General features: G+C 46.6%; 1 protein-coding gene across 1 annotated transcript in view; it reads left to right on the top strand.

Annotated features, from left to right (window-relative positions):
- The first annotated feature begins 1492 nt into the window (after window positions 1–1492).
- GGT1 (gamma-glutamyltransferase 1) overlaps window positions 1493–19636 on the top strand; it is a 221787-nt gene continuing 203643 nt past the window's right edge. The window contains exon 1 of the mRNA XM_069757413.1: window positions 1493–1567. The gene's annotated coding sequence lies outside the window, so the exon portion shown is untranslated. The remainder of the gene's footprint in view (window positions 1568–19636) is intronic.

The following is a 19636-nucleotide window of genomic DNA, read 5'->3' as shown; positions in this document are numbered from 1 at the left end:
AGGATAATGATGGGAGCAAAGCATGCTAGGATGAAATTGGGGCCCTGCATAGCAGGATAGGGACAGGACCATGCATACTAGGACGAGATGGGAGCCCTGCATACCAGGATAGGGATGTGGCCATGCAAACTAGGAAAGGGATTAGGGTGTTCATTCCTGCCAGGATAGGGATAAGGGGGACTATTCCTACCAGGATAGGGATGAGGGGGCCATGCACACCAGGATAGGGATGAGGGGGCATGCATTCCAAAATAGGGATGAGGGGGCATGTGTATAAGGATGAGGATGAGAGGACCATATATACCAGGATAGGGAATACAGAATTGGCCACATTTTTTGCTTCAATTATTTTTCCTAATTTCCTCCTTTAAAACCTAGGTGCGTCTTATGGTCTGGTGCGTTTTATAGTCCGAAAAATACGGTAATAGTCCCTTCAGCCGCCTGCTCTCGCTGTTATCAGCTGAAAACAACTGTCAACATTCTCCCCTGCTATCGCTGATCGCAGCTCGAACAGTGGAGAACAGGGGAGCAGCTGAACTAGTACCGCTGCTTCCCAGGTACTGGTATGTGTGGTACTGATGCGCCACACAGTATGCCACAAGTATTACACACATGGACACTGATATTTCTTGTACGCTTTTTTTCCGGTGCCGGAAATATCAGCACAGGTAAAAGAGCCCTTAGCTATCGCCCCAGGTAGGTGCCTTCCTATACGCATTAAAGATGATGGGATTGATCCACACAATTTGAGTCAAATTTCCTGAAATTCGCATCTTTCGTCTCCTTACCTCTCTCTCCATCTCCTAAAGGTACCGTCACACTCAGCGACGCTGCAGCGATATAGACAACGATCCGACCTAAACTAGATCGCTGCAGCGTCGCTGTTTAGGTCGCTGTAGAGACATCAAACACAGCAACTCCAGAACGATGCAGGAGCGATCCAGTGACGTAACGGCGACTCACTTATCGTTCTCGCTCCATGTAAAAACGTTGCTGGCGTCGTTGCTTTTGAGGTCAAACATGACGATACACACCGATCTAGCGACCAAATAAAGTTCTGGACTTCTAGCTACGACCAGCGATGGCACAGCGGGATCCAGATCGCTGCTGCGTGTCAAACACAACGAGATCGCTGCAACGTCACAGATTGTTGTCGTTCTCGTTGCAAAGTTGCTGAGTGTGACGGTACCTTAAGGCTATATTAACAATAAAACAGATTAGAGAAAGTATTGGGGAACGGCAAAATGTTTTATACACTGCTCCAAAGCAATTGGACTACTTGAGATTCATAATACATCAATTCACAGCAAATCAAATTTTTGAGAAAAATTTGCCAAACATGATCCCTAGAGTTATGTGGTCCCTTGTATTACGAAGACCTGCACCCAGCATATCCTCATTTCACTGTGTGTGCTAACAAGTGGTTTGTGCAGTGTAAGAAGAGGTCAATGTGCTTTCCCAGCCCTGTCTCCTCCTCTAGAAATATAACCAGCCCCTGGCCACTTTAAGAATCCATAGTAAGGAGCAATTATCACATTCACCTCCTGTCTCACTGCAGAACAAGAAGGTAAGAACACAAATGGGTGGCAGCAGGGGCACAAGAGAGACCTTATTGTACTGACATTGTATAATTTACACTCGGTACAGTCAAGGCTGCTTGAGGAGTGGGATTTTAATTTGACTCTTTCTCTGATCCCAGAAATGTTATGTACGACTGTCATCAAACTTTCAGTAATTCCGCTCTTCTCACCTGTACGTGGCGGCTGCCTTTGTCTAACATCTTGTAGATTTGCTGTTCTCGTATTAAACGTCTCATTATTGCAAGCCTTTGACTATGAGCTGTTACGCTATCATAGAATAAATCTCAGGCTGGATTGCAGCTCCTGGGACAGTTTTTAACGCAGTTTTGTTTTGCCAAATTCATTAGCAAATAAAGAAAAAGTAAAAATGAAATACCAATATTTCCCCTTTGTGTATTCATTCCTGTGCTTGTTTCAAAAATCACATATAAAACTGCCATAAACTGTGCATGTGTGATTTCTGTCTTACTGCAATGTTTTGGTATCCGCATGATCTCTGGCCAGATTAATTTAGTGTTAATTGCAGATATAGGAAGACATTTAGGGATAATGGTCAATCCATTTGCAAACATTTCCCATTGTCTTCATTGTTAGAAAAGGAATACGACAAACTTTTTTCTTTCTTTTATTGTAAAAAAAAAAAAAAAAATTCCTAGCAGACTGTGAAAGACTTGACCCAAAAGGAAGTGTGCACATATGTAACGCATGTCACACAGGTCCCCATTTCACAAATATTTCCTCCATTATGTAACAACATTATATACTTTATGGGTTTTCTGATTCAAAAGAATACGTCCAGAACTTTAGAAAAATGTGGTACTAGTCTTCCTAGTTCCAAAGATCCTGCTAATGAAGGGAGTAAAGGTGGACAAGCTCCAAGTCCTCCTGTTCTTAGGCTGCCGTCACACTAGCAGTATTTGGTCAGTATTTTACATCAGTATTTGTAAGCCAAAACCAGGGGTGGAACAATTAGAGGTAAAGTATAATAGAACCATATGCACCACTTCTGTATTTATCACCCACTCCTGGTTTTGGCTACAAATACTGATGTAAAATACTGACCAAATACTGCTAGTGTGACGGCAGCCTAAGAACAGGAGGACTTGGAGCTTGTCCACCTTTACTCCCTTCATTAGCAGGATCTTTGGAACTGGGAAGACGAGTACCCTCTGTCCAGGTGCTATGGTACACACAGGTACAAATCAGGACAGCGGTGCTGATCTGCTGATAACTTATAAAACAAAAGTTAGTTATGCCTCACTCAGACATCCATTTTTAATGTACCCTACATTATTTTTTTCACAGAGTAAAATATGTATGTATTCTATGGGGTTGTTCACATACTGTTTTTAACAAGTCCGTTTTTGATCAGAGAAAGTCTGTATTTACTGCAGCAGATTTATCTGATATGATTTATTATAGTTTACTGTTGATTTATAAAAAAAAAGACAATTATTCTTTACTAGATGGTAGCCCGAATCTAACGCATCGGGTATTCTAGAATATGTATGCGTAGTGTATAGCACAGCCCACGTAGTATATTGCACAGCCCATGCAGTACATTGCGCAGCCCACGCAGTACATTGCGCAGCCCACGCAGTACATTGCGCAGCCCACGCAGTACATTGCGCAGCCCACGTAGTACATTGCGCAGCCCACGTAGTACATTGCGCAGCCCACGTAATACATTGCCCAGCCCACATAGTACATTGCGCAGGCCACGTAGTATATTGCCCAGCCCACGTAGTATATTGCCCAGCCCACATAGTATATTGAGCAGCCCACGTTGTGTATTGCGCAGCCCACGTTGTATACTGTGCAGCCCACATTGTATATTGCGCAGCCCACGTTGTATATTGCGCAGCCCACGTTGTATATTGCGCAGCCCACGTTGTATATTGCGCAGCCCACGTTGAATATTGCACAGCCCACATAGTATATTGCACAGCCCACGCAGTCTATAGAAATGTGGGCACCATATTCCTGTTAAAAAAAAGAATTAAAATAAAAAATAGTGATATACTCACCCTCCGTTGGCCCCCGGACCTAAGCCGTTACCGACGCTCCTCGCACGCTACTCGCGAGACCGCAAGTCATCATCTCGCGAGAACGCAATGCATGGAGCGGGGTGTCGCGAGGAGTGGGAATGGCCGGTTCCTGATCCGGGGGGCCACTGGAGGGTGAGTATATAACTATTTTTTAATTTTTTTTATTATTTTTAACATTAGATCTTTTTACTATTCATGCTGCATAGGCAGCATGAATAGTAAAAAGTTGGTCACACAGGGTTAATAGCAGCGTTAACCGAGTGCGTTACACTGCGGTCAACGCTGCCATTAACCCTGTGTGAGCGCTGACCGGAGGGGAGTATGCGGGCGACAGGCACTGACTGTGGGGAGGAAGGAGCGGCCATTTTCTTCCGGACTGTGCCCGTCGCTGATTGGTCGTGGCTGTTTTGCCGCGACCAATCAGCGACTTGGATTTCCATGACAGACAGAGGCCGCGACCAATGAATATCCGTGACAGACAGACAGAAGGACAGAAAGACGGAAGTGACCCTTAGACAATTATATAGCAGAAGTGTTAGCTGAACTGAACTAGTGGTAGGAACTATTTAGTATTTTTGTGATGTATATGAAATACATAAGTTTAAATGGAATCAGTCTCCAGGTTTTTGCTGCCTCACCTGAGAACAGTATAATGTAGGGAAAGAGACCCTTAATCCAACGATGTATTAATTTAATTTACTTGGCGCAGAAGTTGTAACACAATTAGACTTTTTAGCTGTTGCATGTAGCAGTGCTCACAAGCTATCCTCACCCACACCACGGAGTAACAGCCTCCTGTGTACATTGTCTATTGAAAATGAGCTGCTTATCAGAAGGGAAGAGTTGGACAAATTGGCACGAGGGAGCTAGCCTGTGCAGTGATAATATCCTGGTGATAAAACATCCACTGTATGGAGACAACACCACACAGCCTAACAAGTGATATATTGCTGTAATCTGTGTCTCAGCCTCTACCTCATTCTGCCCTCATATTACATAGCCAAAATCTGCTGATAGGTTCTCTTTCAATAAACTTCCAAAGTCAGTCATTGCAAGTACACAGTTGCAAGTAATCACATTCCCTGATTCATGCCAAATAACTGTGGGTAATGAGTTCTCTTGGCTCATTCAAAGCTGTTGGGTTTAGTGTATAATGAAAGAGAAAATGTGGCAAGTTACTAGTCTATGGGAGACTAAGTGACGTTTACATTTACTTTGTATATTTTCTTGGTATTGTTACTTTTCATTTCTAGATTTTGTAAGGCTAGATTTAAAAAAAAAAAAAAAAAAAAGGCACGACTTCCACTGCAACAATCACGTCAGCTCACTCTCAGAGCCACGATGATCATCAGTGGGCATCAGTTATAGATCATCCCTACCAACGATTGGTGCTAATGCCGATTGTGGGCGTTTGACCCCTTTGATGTCAATAGCAACAGCAACCTTGATCAGCATAAAAAGGGAGGGAGCTCCCTCTCTGCTCTCATGGGCACAATGTGATTGCATTGTGCCAATGGTCTCAATGGAGAATTTGGGTGGAAAGATGGCCCCAGGGTCACCTGGGTGCGGTGGCCTGTAGGTTCCTGCTGAGAGTAGGAGCTGACATGCCTCATCCCTGTGTGTGATGCACTGATCTAATGCCCTGCATTGCAGAGTATTAGATCAGGGCAGAGAAAGTTGATGTACTAGACTTGACCGCGTATGGCCAATAAAGGATCCTTTCCGTAAAGCATCCCCCACCCCCAACTACCTTGCCCCTCTTAACCCCTCCATCTATTACCCAGGAAAACACACCACCACGTTAATTTCTTTTTGGATAATTTGGCCACAGCGGCCATTTTATTAACAAACAAATACATAAATAACAACATGTAAACAGTAAATATATAAAACCTCGAGGGGGGGGCTCTTGGAGCTAAAAAATCTGGCTCATAATAGGCAGAGAGCCTACCCAAAATTTTTACAAAAAACACGTATTTACCCTCAGCCGTAACCACCAGCTCGAGGGCACCATGTAACCCATTTCGGGCAAACCAACCACAAAGCTCCCGAGGTAAACACCCCGTCCAGAGCCCGTACCAAAAGCCAGATCAACCCTATCAGCATCATCACCAACTCCAAGAACCCCACCCCCCGCCAACGCCACTGTGACAATAATACAGAATGCTTGCCTTCAATAAATCAACAGAAAAGAAATATAATTCAAAAGACCCCTTTTTTTTTTTTTTTTTTTTTTTTTACCTTAAGAATTGACGAACTCGCCGATCTTGCCTAAAGCTACGTTGCCTCATAGAACCGCTAAAACAGGGAGGGTGGGAGGGACTCACTTCGCCCGTCTAAGGTAACTGATCTCCCCTTTTCCCGCACTTTCCCAAGCCCCCACCTCCCTTTTTGCATAAATCCCCACCCCAAATCCTACTCTTCCAATCCCCGGGCTCCTTTACTCAATAACACCTTTATTTTTTAAAAGAAAACCTACTGCACTGCTCCCATGGCAACGCAGTCATGTGGGGGCCTCCTTTTAGCTGCGCCCCATACAGCCCCCCCTCTTGACCGCGTATGGCCAATAAAGGATCCTTTCCGTAAAGCATCCCCCACCCCCAACTACCTTGCCCCTCTTAACCCCTCCATCTATTACCCAGGAAAACACACCACCACGTTAATTTCTTTTTGGATAATTTGGCCACAGCGGCCATTTTATTAACAAACAAATACATAAATAACAACATGTAAACAGTAAATATATAAAACCTCGAGGGGGGGGCTCTTGGAGCTAAAAAATCTGGCTCATAATAGGCAGAGAGCCTACCCAAAATTTTTACAAAAAACACGTATTTACCCTCAGCCGTAACCACCAGCTCGAGGGCACCATGTAACCCATTTCGGGCAAACCAACCACAAAGCTCCCGAGGTAAACACCCCGTCCAGAGCCCGTACCAAAAGCCAGATCAACCCTATCAGCATCATCACCAACTCCAAGAACCCCACCCCCCGCCACACACGAACAGCCCTGACCACCTCAGGCTCGTGAGTGCCCCACCACCGCCAAAGCTCTTTCAACTCCTTCCTGTAGACCGAGCGCCCATAAATCCATCCCGATCTCGTTAAGATGCACTCCATCATCCCTCCAAAAATTACCGACCCCGGCCTCCAGCTCGAAATGCCTCACGGCAATACCCCCATTCCGGGACACAAAACTCGCCACCATCCTGTTCAATTTTACCCTGGCTCTGTTAATCCCTTTATGGGAACGGGCCTCCCGCCACGTCTTCCGCGGCACAATGTCTGACCACACAGTCAGCATACCGGGAAAAGATACCCACAGCCTCAACAAGTCATAACGGATATCCCGAATGAGTTCCCTCACGGGTTTTGCCCCCAAATCATTACCCCCCAAGTGAACCACTAAAATATCCGGAGGGCGATCCAGACGGGCGGCGCGGGAGAATTCCGGCAAAAAACTACGCCACGACATACCACGAGTCCCCATCCAACGGATGATCACTGCCTCTCGGCCGAAACCCAGTTGCCTACCATTCGCGCGCGCATCGGCCCGGAGGGCGCCCCAATAAACGAAAGAGTGTCCGACAATCCACGCCAAAAGAGAGGTACGACCTGAAAAACACAACCATAATTAACAATCCGCAAAGACGTCCCTCTTCACCCCGCATTGTTGATTTAATGCCGCACATAAGACAGGTAACGATTAGAACTCCATCTGCCTATTTTCTTGATCACCTCCGGCCCAAGGCCCAAACCATCGGCCTCAGATGCGGCCCCAATCCTAAAAGAATGCGAGCCGAAATTTTCCGGGTTAACACCCAGCAAACCCAAGCCCTTCTTCAAAATGGCTACAAACTGGAAACGTGACAAGAAATCCCCCTCTTGGTGTTGCAACAGAGGGCCTGACCTGACTGATGACAAATTCCAATATGCCTCTAAGCAGCGTTGCGGACACATCCCGCTACCCGCCACCCTTCCTAGCACTACTTTCTTTCCCCTACCTAGCTGATCCGTCTTTGAACGCCTTATCCAAAAGGCAACTCCCCCTTCCCAAAAAACCACATCTTCCGCCAAAAGACCACCTGACCTGTCCTTGCTCGGGGAAACCAATTCACCCAGACGCAAAGCACCAAAAAACGCTAGAGAAAAGGCCAATTGAAACAGTACCACCTCAAACTGAGATGAACAAATTACGCCCAAGGCCTCCCCTAACCGCTGCAACAACCCAAAAGAAATGGGCCTGCGCTTATCAAAAGTCGAATTACCCTTACGAAAACCTTTCAACGCCTGCCGTATAACAAAGTCCTTTGTGACGTCCCTCAATCCTTGCAACTGAAAACCAAAAGCCAAACCTGCTATAAACTTGTTTAACCTAGACACGGACCAACCCCACTCCACGACCTTACCTACCAGTGCCAATAACGCCATTGCCCTGTCGCTATCTGACTCAGCCGAGCCGCATTGAAACAACCAACTTTCCCACATGGCCCATGACGCCGCATAATCTGACCATGTCCTGTTTGACACCGAGGCTTGGATCAATCGGCCTCCCCTTCCGTAACCACCTGCCACAGATGCAAAGGACATGCTGCTCCTGCCGCCTCCGAATCTGGAGCCAAATCCCGGAATCGGTCCCACTGCAAACGAGACAAAGCATCAGCTATATTGTTCTGAACTCCTGGCACGTGCACCGCCGTAATCCATGCATTCAACTCCAAGCATCTCAGTACCAACTCCCTGACCAACCTAATTACTGGAGGGGAAGAAGAAGATAAGCTGTTAATCACGGCCACCACGCTCGAGTTATCGCAATGGAAACGTACTCGCCGATCACGAAAGCTGTCACCCCAAACAAACACTGACACCACAATCGGGAACAACTCCAACAATGCCAAATTCTTGGTGAGCCCCTTCTTTCGCCAATCCTCTGGCCACACCCCGACGCTCCATTTTCCTCCACAGTAGGCCCCATAACCAACTCCACCTGCTGCGTCTGTGTAGATCTCGCAATCAAAAGCATTCAGATCCTCCTGCTGAATAAGCGACCTGCCATTATAGCCTTCCAAAAAACGTTGCCAAACAAGAAGGTCCTCCTTATGCTCTCTACCCAAACGAATAAAATGATGAGCCGACCGAACTCCAGCCGTCGCCCTGGACAATCTGCGGCAAAATATCCTGCCCATTGGCATAATACGACAAGCAAAATTCAGGCGGCCCAGCAGCGACTGCAACTCCTTCAATGAAGTCTTCCGCAATTTTCCAATCCGACTCACCTCTCGCTTAAGCAACTCCAACTTATCATCAGGCAACCTACACTCCATTTTCTCAGAATCAATGAGAATCCCTAAGAAACTCAAGACCGTGCAGGGGCCCTCCGTTTTTCCCTGTGCCAAAGGAACACCAAACTGTCCGGCCACCCATTCCATGGTCCCAAGTAAATGACAGCACACTGCTGAATCCGGTGGACCAACAAACAAAAAATCATCCAAATAGTGAATGACAGAAGGAACGGCCGATACATCTCTCACTACCCACTCTAAAAAGGTACTGAAAGTCTCAAACAATGCACAGGAAATAGAACATCCCATAGGCAAACACCTATCCAAGTAAAAACCACCCTCCCACCAACAACCTAACAAAGGAATGCTCTGCGGGTGCACCGGCAAGAGCCTAAATGCCGACTCGATGTCCGTTTTTGCCAGCAATGCTCCAGGCCCGTACATTCGCACCCACCGAACAGCCGCATCAAACGATGTGTAAACAACGGAGCACAACTCCTCCGCAATCCCGTCATTAACCGAGGATCCTTTGGGATATGAAAGATGCTGAATTAGCCGGAACTTGTTCGGCTCCTTCTTGGGCACCACCCCAAGCGGGGAAACAATTACACCCGCCATGGGCAACAAACTAAAAGGCCCCGCCATTCTTCCCAGCTCAACCTCTTTTGCCAATTTAGCCGAAACCACCTCCGCATGCAAGCCAGCTGATCTCAAATTTTTTGTAGAAAAAGGAACAACATGCATCGGGTGAGGGATCTTAAACCCCTCAAGAAAACCGTCCCTAATAACCTCCGCCTTTTTAACATCCGGGTATCTACTTAGATAGGGGGCCATCTTTTGAACCCTCACCGGAGTCACCCCCTTGACCGCCACCCACTGATGGCTTACCATGTGATTTCTTGAAACACTTAGCGGCTCCGTGAGAGGCCCCGTTGCAATGGGAGCACACGTGTTTAAATTTACAAGTGGTGCCATACTTGCACTGGCCTTCATTAAACTGCCAGCATGTCCCAGATTTTTCCTTTGAACCCTGAGACCCGTGTCCTCCACTTTGTCCTGACTGCTACCCCCCCCCCCCCCTGAAAGGACTGCCCATAACGCACCGGAGCCATCACCTTCAGCCACAACCCGATGTCTTTTTGGTCCCACCTTATCTCCGGCCTCACTGCTTTTCGCTGCCTGAACTGTTCATCGTATCTCAGCCAAGCCTGGCCCCCGTAGGTACGATGCGCTTCACCAATAGCATCCAAATAACAAAACAGGCCCGAGCAATTCTCGGGGAATTTCTCCCCTATAACACTCGCTAGAATGGCAAAGGCCTGCTGCCAGTTAACGAACGTCTGAGGAATAAGGCGCCAACGCCTCTTTTCTTCCTCTTCCTTTTTGCTGTCGTCTTTCTTTCCTTTATCCAAGTTAAATTTTTCTAAAGGAAGGAGAGAGAAAATCTCTACGTATTCATCTTTCCAAATCTTTTCCTTGACTTCTTTCTTCAAATGGGCCCCCAGCGGACCCTCAAAACACACATATACCTCGCCTTTTGCCCTGTCGTCTAACTTAACGGTATCACCTTTTCCCGTTTCCGTTTGTACCGACACTGACACCCCCGCCACAGAAACAGGTGTCCCGCTACCCGAGCTCGCAATCTCGTTCGAACCCCCTGCTACGCCCCCGGCAACTGACACCCAGGCACCAGCGGGCGACGATCCCACACTGTTAGCAACTGAGCTACCCCCGCCCCCATCCAATCTACGCAAAATCTGCGACATACCCGCTAGAAGTTCTCTGACCCCCGGGACCTCATTACAGCCCCCACCCCGCTCCACCACACCCGAAACACCCGGCACTGGGGAAAGACTGGACATGTACTCACGTGGCTGCGCAGGTGCTGTGTCCCCACCAGCCGTGCTTCCTGAATCCTGCTGGTCCATTTCGTCGCGATGTTCGTTCCCGGAATCATCGCTGCCGCTCATCTGCCCCAGGCCCGCGCCCCTGGCCTCCACGTCACCAGGGGGGACCGAGACTGGCGAAGGCGACCGGTCCCTCGACCTCCTGCTGGATCTGGATCTGTCCGGCTCCGTGATTCCTCTGCCTCCAGCCGCTGGACTGTCTCCTCTGGACGCCGCTCCTGCGGCCCGACCGCGACCCGCTCCTTGCCGTGATGCCGCCGCTGTCCTGCCCGATAGTCTGCTCTGCCGTCCTGTCGCAGAGCCAGGTGCACTGGGGGGATGGGATCCGGGTGCCCCCGCCGCAATTGCGCCCGCCGCGATACTCCCCGGCTCCTGCCTGGTGGATGCTGCCGCCGCCGCTGGGCTCCTTCCCCGTCCCCCTGCTCGTGTTGCCGCCACCGCGGGAGGTGCTCCCCGGCGGGTAGAAGCTGCTGCTATCGGTGCTGCGGCGCCGCCGCGCCCTCTGCTAGGCCGCACCGGAAGTGCGGCCCTGACATCCTGTGCAGCGCCGGCGTCCTGCCGCGTCTGCACCGCTCGCCCAGCACCGCGCCGCCTCGCGCCGGCAGGGCCGCCAGGTGGATTCCTGCCGGGGGAGGGGGCGGGCAAGGTGGATCGGCCGCGTCCCCCAGCCCCCGCAGGGTCCCTGGAGGGGCTCCGCGGCCTGCGCCTGCCGCGCGGTGTAGTGTCGGGGGACAGCCTGTCTGGCGGCCTAGACCGCCTGGTTCTGCTGCCCCGGCTCCCGCTGTCCTGGCTCCCACTGCCTCCGAGCAGCCCTGTGAGCTGCTCCTCCAGCCATCCGGCCCTCCTGGAACTGGCCTCCCGACGAAGCTGAGCTACCAGGCTGTCCACAGAAGACATGGTGAGAGGGATGTGGCAGCAGGTCCACTCACTTCGCCCGTCTAAGGTAACTGATCTCCCCTTTTCCCGCACTTTCCCAAGCCCCCACCTCCCTTTTTGCATAAATCCCCACCCCAAATCCTACTCTTCCAATCCCCGGGCTCCTTTACTCAATAACACCTTTATTTTTTAAAAGAAAACCTACTGCACTGCTCCCATGGCAACGCAGTCATGTGGGGGCCTCCTTTTAGCTGCGCCCCATACAGCCCCCCCTCTGGCACAAGGTAAGGCCGGTTTCACATGTACCAGAGCCACTGACACACGTAAACACAGTTAAATCAATGCATCTGTGCAGATGTCATTGATTTTTTGCGGACCGTGTCTCCGTGTAACAAACACGGAGACATGTCAGTGTTCGTGGGAGCGCATGGATTACACGGACCCATTAAAGTCAATGGGTCCGTGTAAAACACGTACCTGCCGTGCAGGAGACAGCGCTACTGTAAGCGCTGTCCTCCCCCACTGGTGCTGAAGCCACGATTCATATCTTCCCTGCAGCAGCGTTTGCTGTAGAGAAGATATGAATAATCGTGTTTAAAATAAAGCTCCATGTGCCTAAACCCCCCTCCCACCCCCTGTGCGCCCCTGCGCTGTTATTAAAATACTCACCCGGCTCCCTCACTGGCTGGCGCTGCTTCCTGTCCTGGCCGCATCTTCTACTGTATGAGCGGTCACGTGGGGCCGCCCATTACAATCATGAATATGCGGCTCCACCTCCCATAGGGGTGGAGCTGCATATTCATTATTGTAAATGAGCAGCCCCACGTGGGCACATGGAGCTTTATTTTAAGGAAGCAGTGCCAGCCAGCGAGGGAGCCGGGTGAGTATTTTAATAACAGCAGGGGGGCGCACAGAGGGTGGGAGGGGGGTAGGCACATGGAGCTTTATTTTAAACACGATTATTCATATCTTCTCTACAGCAATCACTGCTGCAGGGAAGATATGAATCGCGGCTTCAGCACCAGTGGGGGGGACAGCGCTAAACTTTAGCGCTGTCTTCTGCACGGTGCGTGTGGTACCCAGTGGGCACACGGGCGGCACACGTGTGCCGCACGTGTGCCACACTGATGTGCCACAGAAACACACGGGCACACGGACACGGATAATTCCGGTACCGATTTTTCCGGTACCGGAATTATCTGGACGTGTGAGACTGGCCTTTATAAGTATTTGTGCCTTACTGATTGAATATAGGTACAAATAATCTTCCTTGCACCCCGCACATATATACTTATGTGTGCGTCTATATACATAATGTGTATTTTTACTTATACAGATATTTTCACTGTTTATTTATTATCTTTTTCCTCCTTGCAGTGTTGGCACACATATGTTATGTTGATTCCCTCACTCTGTGACAACGGGTCATTTTTTTCGGGTTTTCCGTTAGTTTTTGCGTCCAACCGGTTTTCTATTTTAGCATATTGCCGACCGGAAATAGCTGAATAGAATGTTCTACATTCGGCCATCACCATAGCAACATATATAACCGCTCCGGACTCCATGGAGGTTCTTTGAGCTTGGCCGCTACTATGACAACACAATATGTGGCAGTAGGAAGTGACGTTACGGGTGGCTAACTGGATACGGTATTCCTGGTTCAATCGTTGCTATAGGAATACGGCTGGCGTCCTCCGACTCAGTGCAAAACCAGGTATATGCGCATGTGTGGGCTCTTCTATCCCAGAAAGGGTTCAGTTACCTCCGAGTTAACAGTGATTTCCTCCCTGAAAACCAATGAAGTGGCACTTTGCTCTCACTATAATAGCGATCTGGGTCCAATCAATGAACTCCATGACAGGTGAATGGAAGCGTGATATTTGCCTCTTGTGTTGCTATTGGTTATCATTTATATATAAACCCTATCTGGCCAGTACCTAACCACCCCTGGAAGAAGCATTTCAGTGCAAAACGCGCAACGGGTGTTGTGGGTTCCCTGGGTGCACCTCTTTGGTAACTATGCCCTATTGACATTAACCCCTTAAGCCCCAAGGGTGGTTTGCACGTTAATGACCTGGCCAATTTTTACACTTCTGACCACATTCACTTTGAGGTTATAACTCTGGAACGCTTCAATGGATCCCAGTGATTCTGACATTGTTTTCTAGTGACATATTGGGCTTCATGATAGTGGTAAAATTTCTTTGATATTACCTGTGTTTATTTGTGAAAAAAATGGAAATTTGGTGAAAATTTTGAAAATTTCACAATTTTCCAACTTTGAATTTTTATCCCCTTAAATCACAGAGATATGCCACATATGTTAGGGAGTTATAAGGGTTAAAAGTTGACCAGCAATTTCTCATATTTACTACACCATATTTTTTAGAGACCACATCACATTTGAAGTCATTTTGAGGGGTCAATATGACAGAAAATAACCAAGTGTGACACCATTCTAAAAACTGCACCCTTGAAGGTGCTCAAAACCACATTCAAGAAGTTTATTAACCCTTCAGGTGTTTCACAGGAATTTTTTGAATGTTTAAAAAATGAACATTTAACTTTTTTTCACCAAAAATTTACTTCAGCTCCAATTTGTTTTATTTTACCAAGGGTAACAGGAGAAAATGGACCCCAACAGTTGTTGTAAAATTTGTCCTGAGTATGCCGATACACCATATGTGGGAGTAAACCACTGTTTGGGCGCATGGCAGAGCTCGGAAGGGAAGGAGCGCCGTTTGACTTTTCAATGCAAAATTTACAGGAATTGAGACGGGACGCCATGTTGCCTTTGGAGAGCCACTGATGTGCCTAAACATTGAAACCCCCCAGAAGTGACACCATTTTGGAAAGTAGACCCCCTAAGGAACTTATCTAGAGGTGTGGTGAGCACTTTGACCCTCCAAGTGCTTCACAGAATTTTATAATGCAAAGCTGTAAAAATAATAAATAATATTTTTCACATAAATGAATTTTTGCCCCCAATTTTTTATTTTCCCAAGGGTAAGAGAATAAATTGGACCCCAAAAATTGTTGTGCAATTTGTCTTGAGTACGCTGATACCCGATATGTGGGGGGTAAACCACTGTTTGGGTGCATGGCAGAGCTCAGAAGGGAAGGAGCTCCATTTGACCTTTCAATGCAAAATTGACTGGAATTGAGATGGGATGCCATGTTGCGTTTGGAGAGCCCCTGATGTGCCTAAACATTGAAACCCCCCACAAGTGAACCATTTTGGAAAATAGACCCCCTAAGGAACTTATCTAGATGTGTTGTGCGAGCTTTGAACCCCCAAGTGTTTCACTACAGTTTATAACGCAGAGCTGTGAAAATAAAAATTATTTTTTTTGGTTCCACAAAAATTATTTTTTAGCCCCCTGTTTTGCATTTTCCCAAGGGTAACAGGAGAAATTGGACCCCAAACGTTGTTGTCCAATTTGTCCTGAGTATGCGGATACCCTATATGTGGTGGGAACCACTGTTTGGGCGCATGGTAGAGCTCGAAAGGGAAGAAGCGCCATTTGGAATGCAGACTTAGATGGATTGGTCTGCAGGCGTCATGTTGCATGTTCAGAGCCCCTAATGTACCGTAGAAACCCCCACAAGTGACCCCATATTGGAAACTAGACCCCCCAAGGAACTTATCTAGATGTGTTGTGCGAACTTTGAACCCCCAAGTGATTCACTACAGTTTATAACGCAGAGCCGTGAAAATAAATAATAATTTTTTCCCACAAAAATGTTTTTTTAGCCCCCCAAATTTTTATTTTCCCAAGGGTAACAAGAGAAATTGGACCCCAAAAGTTGTTGTCCAATTTGTCCTGAGTATGCTGATACCCCATATGTTGGGGTAAACCCCTGTTTGGGTGCACGAGAGAGCTCGGAAGGGAAGGAGCACTGTTTTACTTTTTTCAACGCAGAATTGGCTGGTATTGAGATCGGACGCCATGTCGCATTTGGAGAGCCCTGATGTGTCTAAACCTAATTATATAATTAATACATGTGTGTGTTTTTTTTAAAGAATATTTCCTTTGAAAACGACATGTAAATGATGTAGATAATTGCTCTATGTTAAAATTGCATTGCAATCCAATCGGATAGCAATCGTACTGCATTTGGATGTTAATCAGATGCTAGGTGTGAAAAATCGGATTGTACTCGCGTGACACTTGCATTAGACTCGTGTGGCTCACAGCAGTGAGAATCAGACCGATATTATTATTAATTATTTTTTTTAAATACGTTTAGTGTGACTCCATCCTAAAGGGTCATCACATATTTATGCTGCGCTCTACACTGAGCACTTACAGCAGGGTTTCCGTGTAAATCTCCGAAATACGTGATTCGGATAGAACCACCTACGGAATATTTCCTATAATGAAGCACATGGAAACACTGTGGACTTTGTCTGTCGCCCACAGTTTTGTGCACCTCTGAAAAAGACACCACTGATCTCAGACCAGACAGTCCAGAGTATCTCTCCTGCTCGTATAATGACTCTATCTGACGGGCATTTCATCTGAATTATGTCATTCAAAGTTTTAGATGGAAATCTCGTTGTACTTCTGCACTCACAATTCCAAGTGCCCCCCTCCCTTCTGAGCCCCAGTGTGCCTAAACCACATTTAGGGTTTTATGTGCACACGTTGTGGATTTGCCTGCGGATTTGCAGCAGTTTTCCATCAGGTTTACAGTACCATGTAAGCCTATGGAAAACCAAATTCGCTGTGCCCATGGTGCAGAAAATACCGCACGGAAACGCTGCGTTGTATTTTCCCCAGCATGTGAATTCTTTGTGCGGATTTTGCAGCGTTTTACACCTGTTCCTGTATAGGAATCCGCAGGTGGTAAACGCAGGTGAAATCCGCACAAGAAACACTGGAACGCAGTGCGTTTTACCTGCGTATTTTTCAAAAACGGTGCGGAAAAATCTGCACACGAATCTGCAACGTGTGCACATAGCCTTAGGAGTCACATGCCTGTCAGTACTGTAGCTATGACAGCCTGCTTAATTTACAGGGTGTGTGTCTCCAGAAGTTCTTACTAGGCAATACAACATACTATGCACTACATTTGCAGATTTGCAATGTTCACTCAGCAACATCTATTGCTTTTTATTTCTGTAAAACACCCATAGAGTCAAAATCAGATTCATCACTACACCTGTAGATAATTTTCCAGAGGGTCGTAATTTCCAAAATGGGTTCACTGAAGGGGTGGTTCTGCTGTCCTGGAACTTAGGGGCTCTGTATATGGAGTCTGCAAACTATTCTTCAGTAGTTTCCCACCACATATGGGGTCTCAGCGTACTCAGGAGAAAATGGACCTCAAAATTTGCTGTTCAATTTCTCCTGCTACCGTTGTGTGAAAATGAAAAATTTGGAGTTATAGCAAAAAACATTTGGGGAAAAAATCTTAATTCTTATTTTCATAGCTCAACCTTATCAAATTCTGTGAAGCATCTGTGGGTTCAAGTTGCTTACAACACTTCTAGATAAATTAATTGAGGGGTGTAGTTTCCAAAATGGGGTCATTTGTGGGGGGGATACAAATGATGATGGTTCAAAGTTGGATAACCTGTGAGTTTGGTAAGGCTCATAAATTTGAAGTGTGCTAAATATCCAGAAGTTCATCCAGTTCTTAAGGAGTTTAATTAAAGTCTGTCTAAATGAGCCTTAATGGGTTTAACCCCTTTACCCCCAAGGGTGGTTTGCATGTTATGGACCGGGCCAATTTTTACAATTCTGACCACTGTCCCTTTATGAGGTTATAACTCTGGAACGCTTCAACGGATCCCGGTGATTCTGACCTTGTTTTCTCGTGACATATTGTACTTCATGATATTGGTAAAAATTTCTTTGATATTACCTGCGTTTATTTGTGAAAAAAACGGAAATATGGCGAAAATTTTGAAAATTTCGCAATTTTCCAACTTTGAATTTTTATGCAATTAAATCACAGGGATATGTCACACAAAATACTTAATAAGTAACATTTCCCACATGTCTACTTTACATCAGCACAATTTTGGAACCCAAATTTTTTTTTGTTAGGGAGTCATAAGGGTTAAAAGTTGACCAGCAATTTCTCATTTTTACAACACCATTTTTTTTTAGGGACCACATCTCATTTGAAGTCATTTTGAGGAGTCTATATGATAGAAAATACCCAAGTGTGACACCATTCTAAAAACTGCACCCCTCAAGGTTCTCAAAACCACATTCAGGAAGTTTATTAACCCTTCAGGTGTTTCACAGGAATTTTTGGAATGTTTAAATAAAAATTAACATTTAACTTTTTTTCACAAAAAATTTACTTCAGCTCCAATTTGTTTTATTTTACCAAGGGTTACAGGAGAAAATGGACCCCAAACCTTGTTGTAAAATTTGTCCTGAGTACGCCAATACCCCATAACTGGAGGTAAACCACTGTTTGGGCGCACGACAGAGCTTGGAAGCAAAGGAGCGCCATTTGACTTTTTAATGCAAAATTGACTGGAATTGAGATGGGACGCCATGTTGCGTTTGGAGAGCCACTGATGTGCCTAAACATTGAAACCCCCCACAAGTGACACCATTTTGGAAAGTAGACCCCCCTAAGGAACTTATCTAGAGGTGTGGTGAGCACTTTGACCCACCAAGTGCTTCACAGAAGTTCATAATGCAGAACCGTAAAAATAAAAAATCATTTTTTTCACAAAAATTATCTTTTCGCCCCCAATTTTTTATTTTCCCAATGGTAAGAGAAGAAATTGGAACCAAAAAGTTGTTGCACAATTTGTCTTGAGTACTCTGATACCCCATATGTGGGGGTAAACCACTGTTTGGGCACATGGGAGAGCTCGGAAGGGAAGGAGCGCCGTTTGACCTTTCAATGCAAAATTGACAGGAATTGAGATGGGACGCCATGTTGCGTTTGAAGAGCCACTGATGTGCCTAAACATTGAAACCCCCCACAAGTGACACCATTTTGGAAAGTAGACCCCCTAAGGAACTTATCTAGATGTGTGTTGAGCACTTTGACCCACCAAGAGCTTCACAGAAGTTTATAATGCAGAGCCGTAAAAATAAAACAAAAATTTTTTCCCACAAAAATTATTTTTTAGTCCCCAGTTTTGTATTTTCCCAAGGGTAACAAGAGAAATTGGACCCCAAAAGTTGTTGTGCAATTTGTCCTGAGTGCGCTGATACCCCATATGTGGGGGGGAACCACCGTTTGGGCGCATGGGAGGGCTCGGAAGGGAAGGAGCGCCATTTGGAATACAGACTTAGATGGAATGGTCTGCAGCTGTCACATTGCGTTTGCAGAGCCCCTAATGTACCTAAACAGTAGAAACCCCCCACAAGTGACCCCATATTGGAAACTCGACCCCCCAAGGAACTTATCTAGATGTGTTGTGAGAACTTTGAGCCCCCAAGTGTTTCACTACAGTTTCTAACGCAGAGCCGTGAAAATAAAAAATAAAAATTCCCCCCAAAATTATTTTTTAGCCCCCAGTTTTGTATTTTCTCGAGGGTAACAGGAGAAATTGGACCCCAAAAGTTGTTGTCCAATTTGTCCTGAGTGCGCTGATGCCCCATATGTGGGGGGATCCACCGTTTGGGCGCATGGGAGGGCTCGGAAGGGAAGGAGCGCCATTTGGAATGCAGACTTAGATGGAATGGTCTGCAGGCATCACATTGCGTTTGCAGAGCCCCTAATGTACCTAAACAGTAGAAACCCCCCACAAGTGACCCCATATTGGAAACTAGACCCCCCCACAAACTTATCTAGATGTGTTGTGAGAACTTTGAGCCCCCAAGTGTTTCACTACAGTTTATAACGCAGAGCCGTGAAAATTAAAAATAATTTTTTTCCCACAAAAATTATTTTTTAGCCCCCAGTTTTGTATTTTCCCAAGGGTAACAGGAGAAATTGGACCCCAAAAGTTGTTGTACAAT

This window comes from Ranitomeya imitator, chromosome 1, assembly GCF_032444005.1.
Source record: "Ranitomeya imitator isolate aRanImi1 chromosome 1, aRanImi1.pri, whole genome shotgun sequence".
NCBI classification, from domain to species: Eukaryota; Metazoa; Chordata; class Amphibia; order Anura; family Dendrobatidae; genus Ranitomeya; species Ranitomeya imitator.
This window is presented reverse-complemented; position numbering and strand designations above follow the sequence as displayed.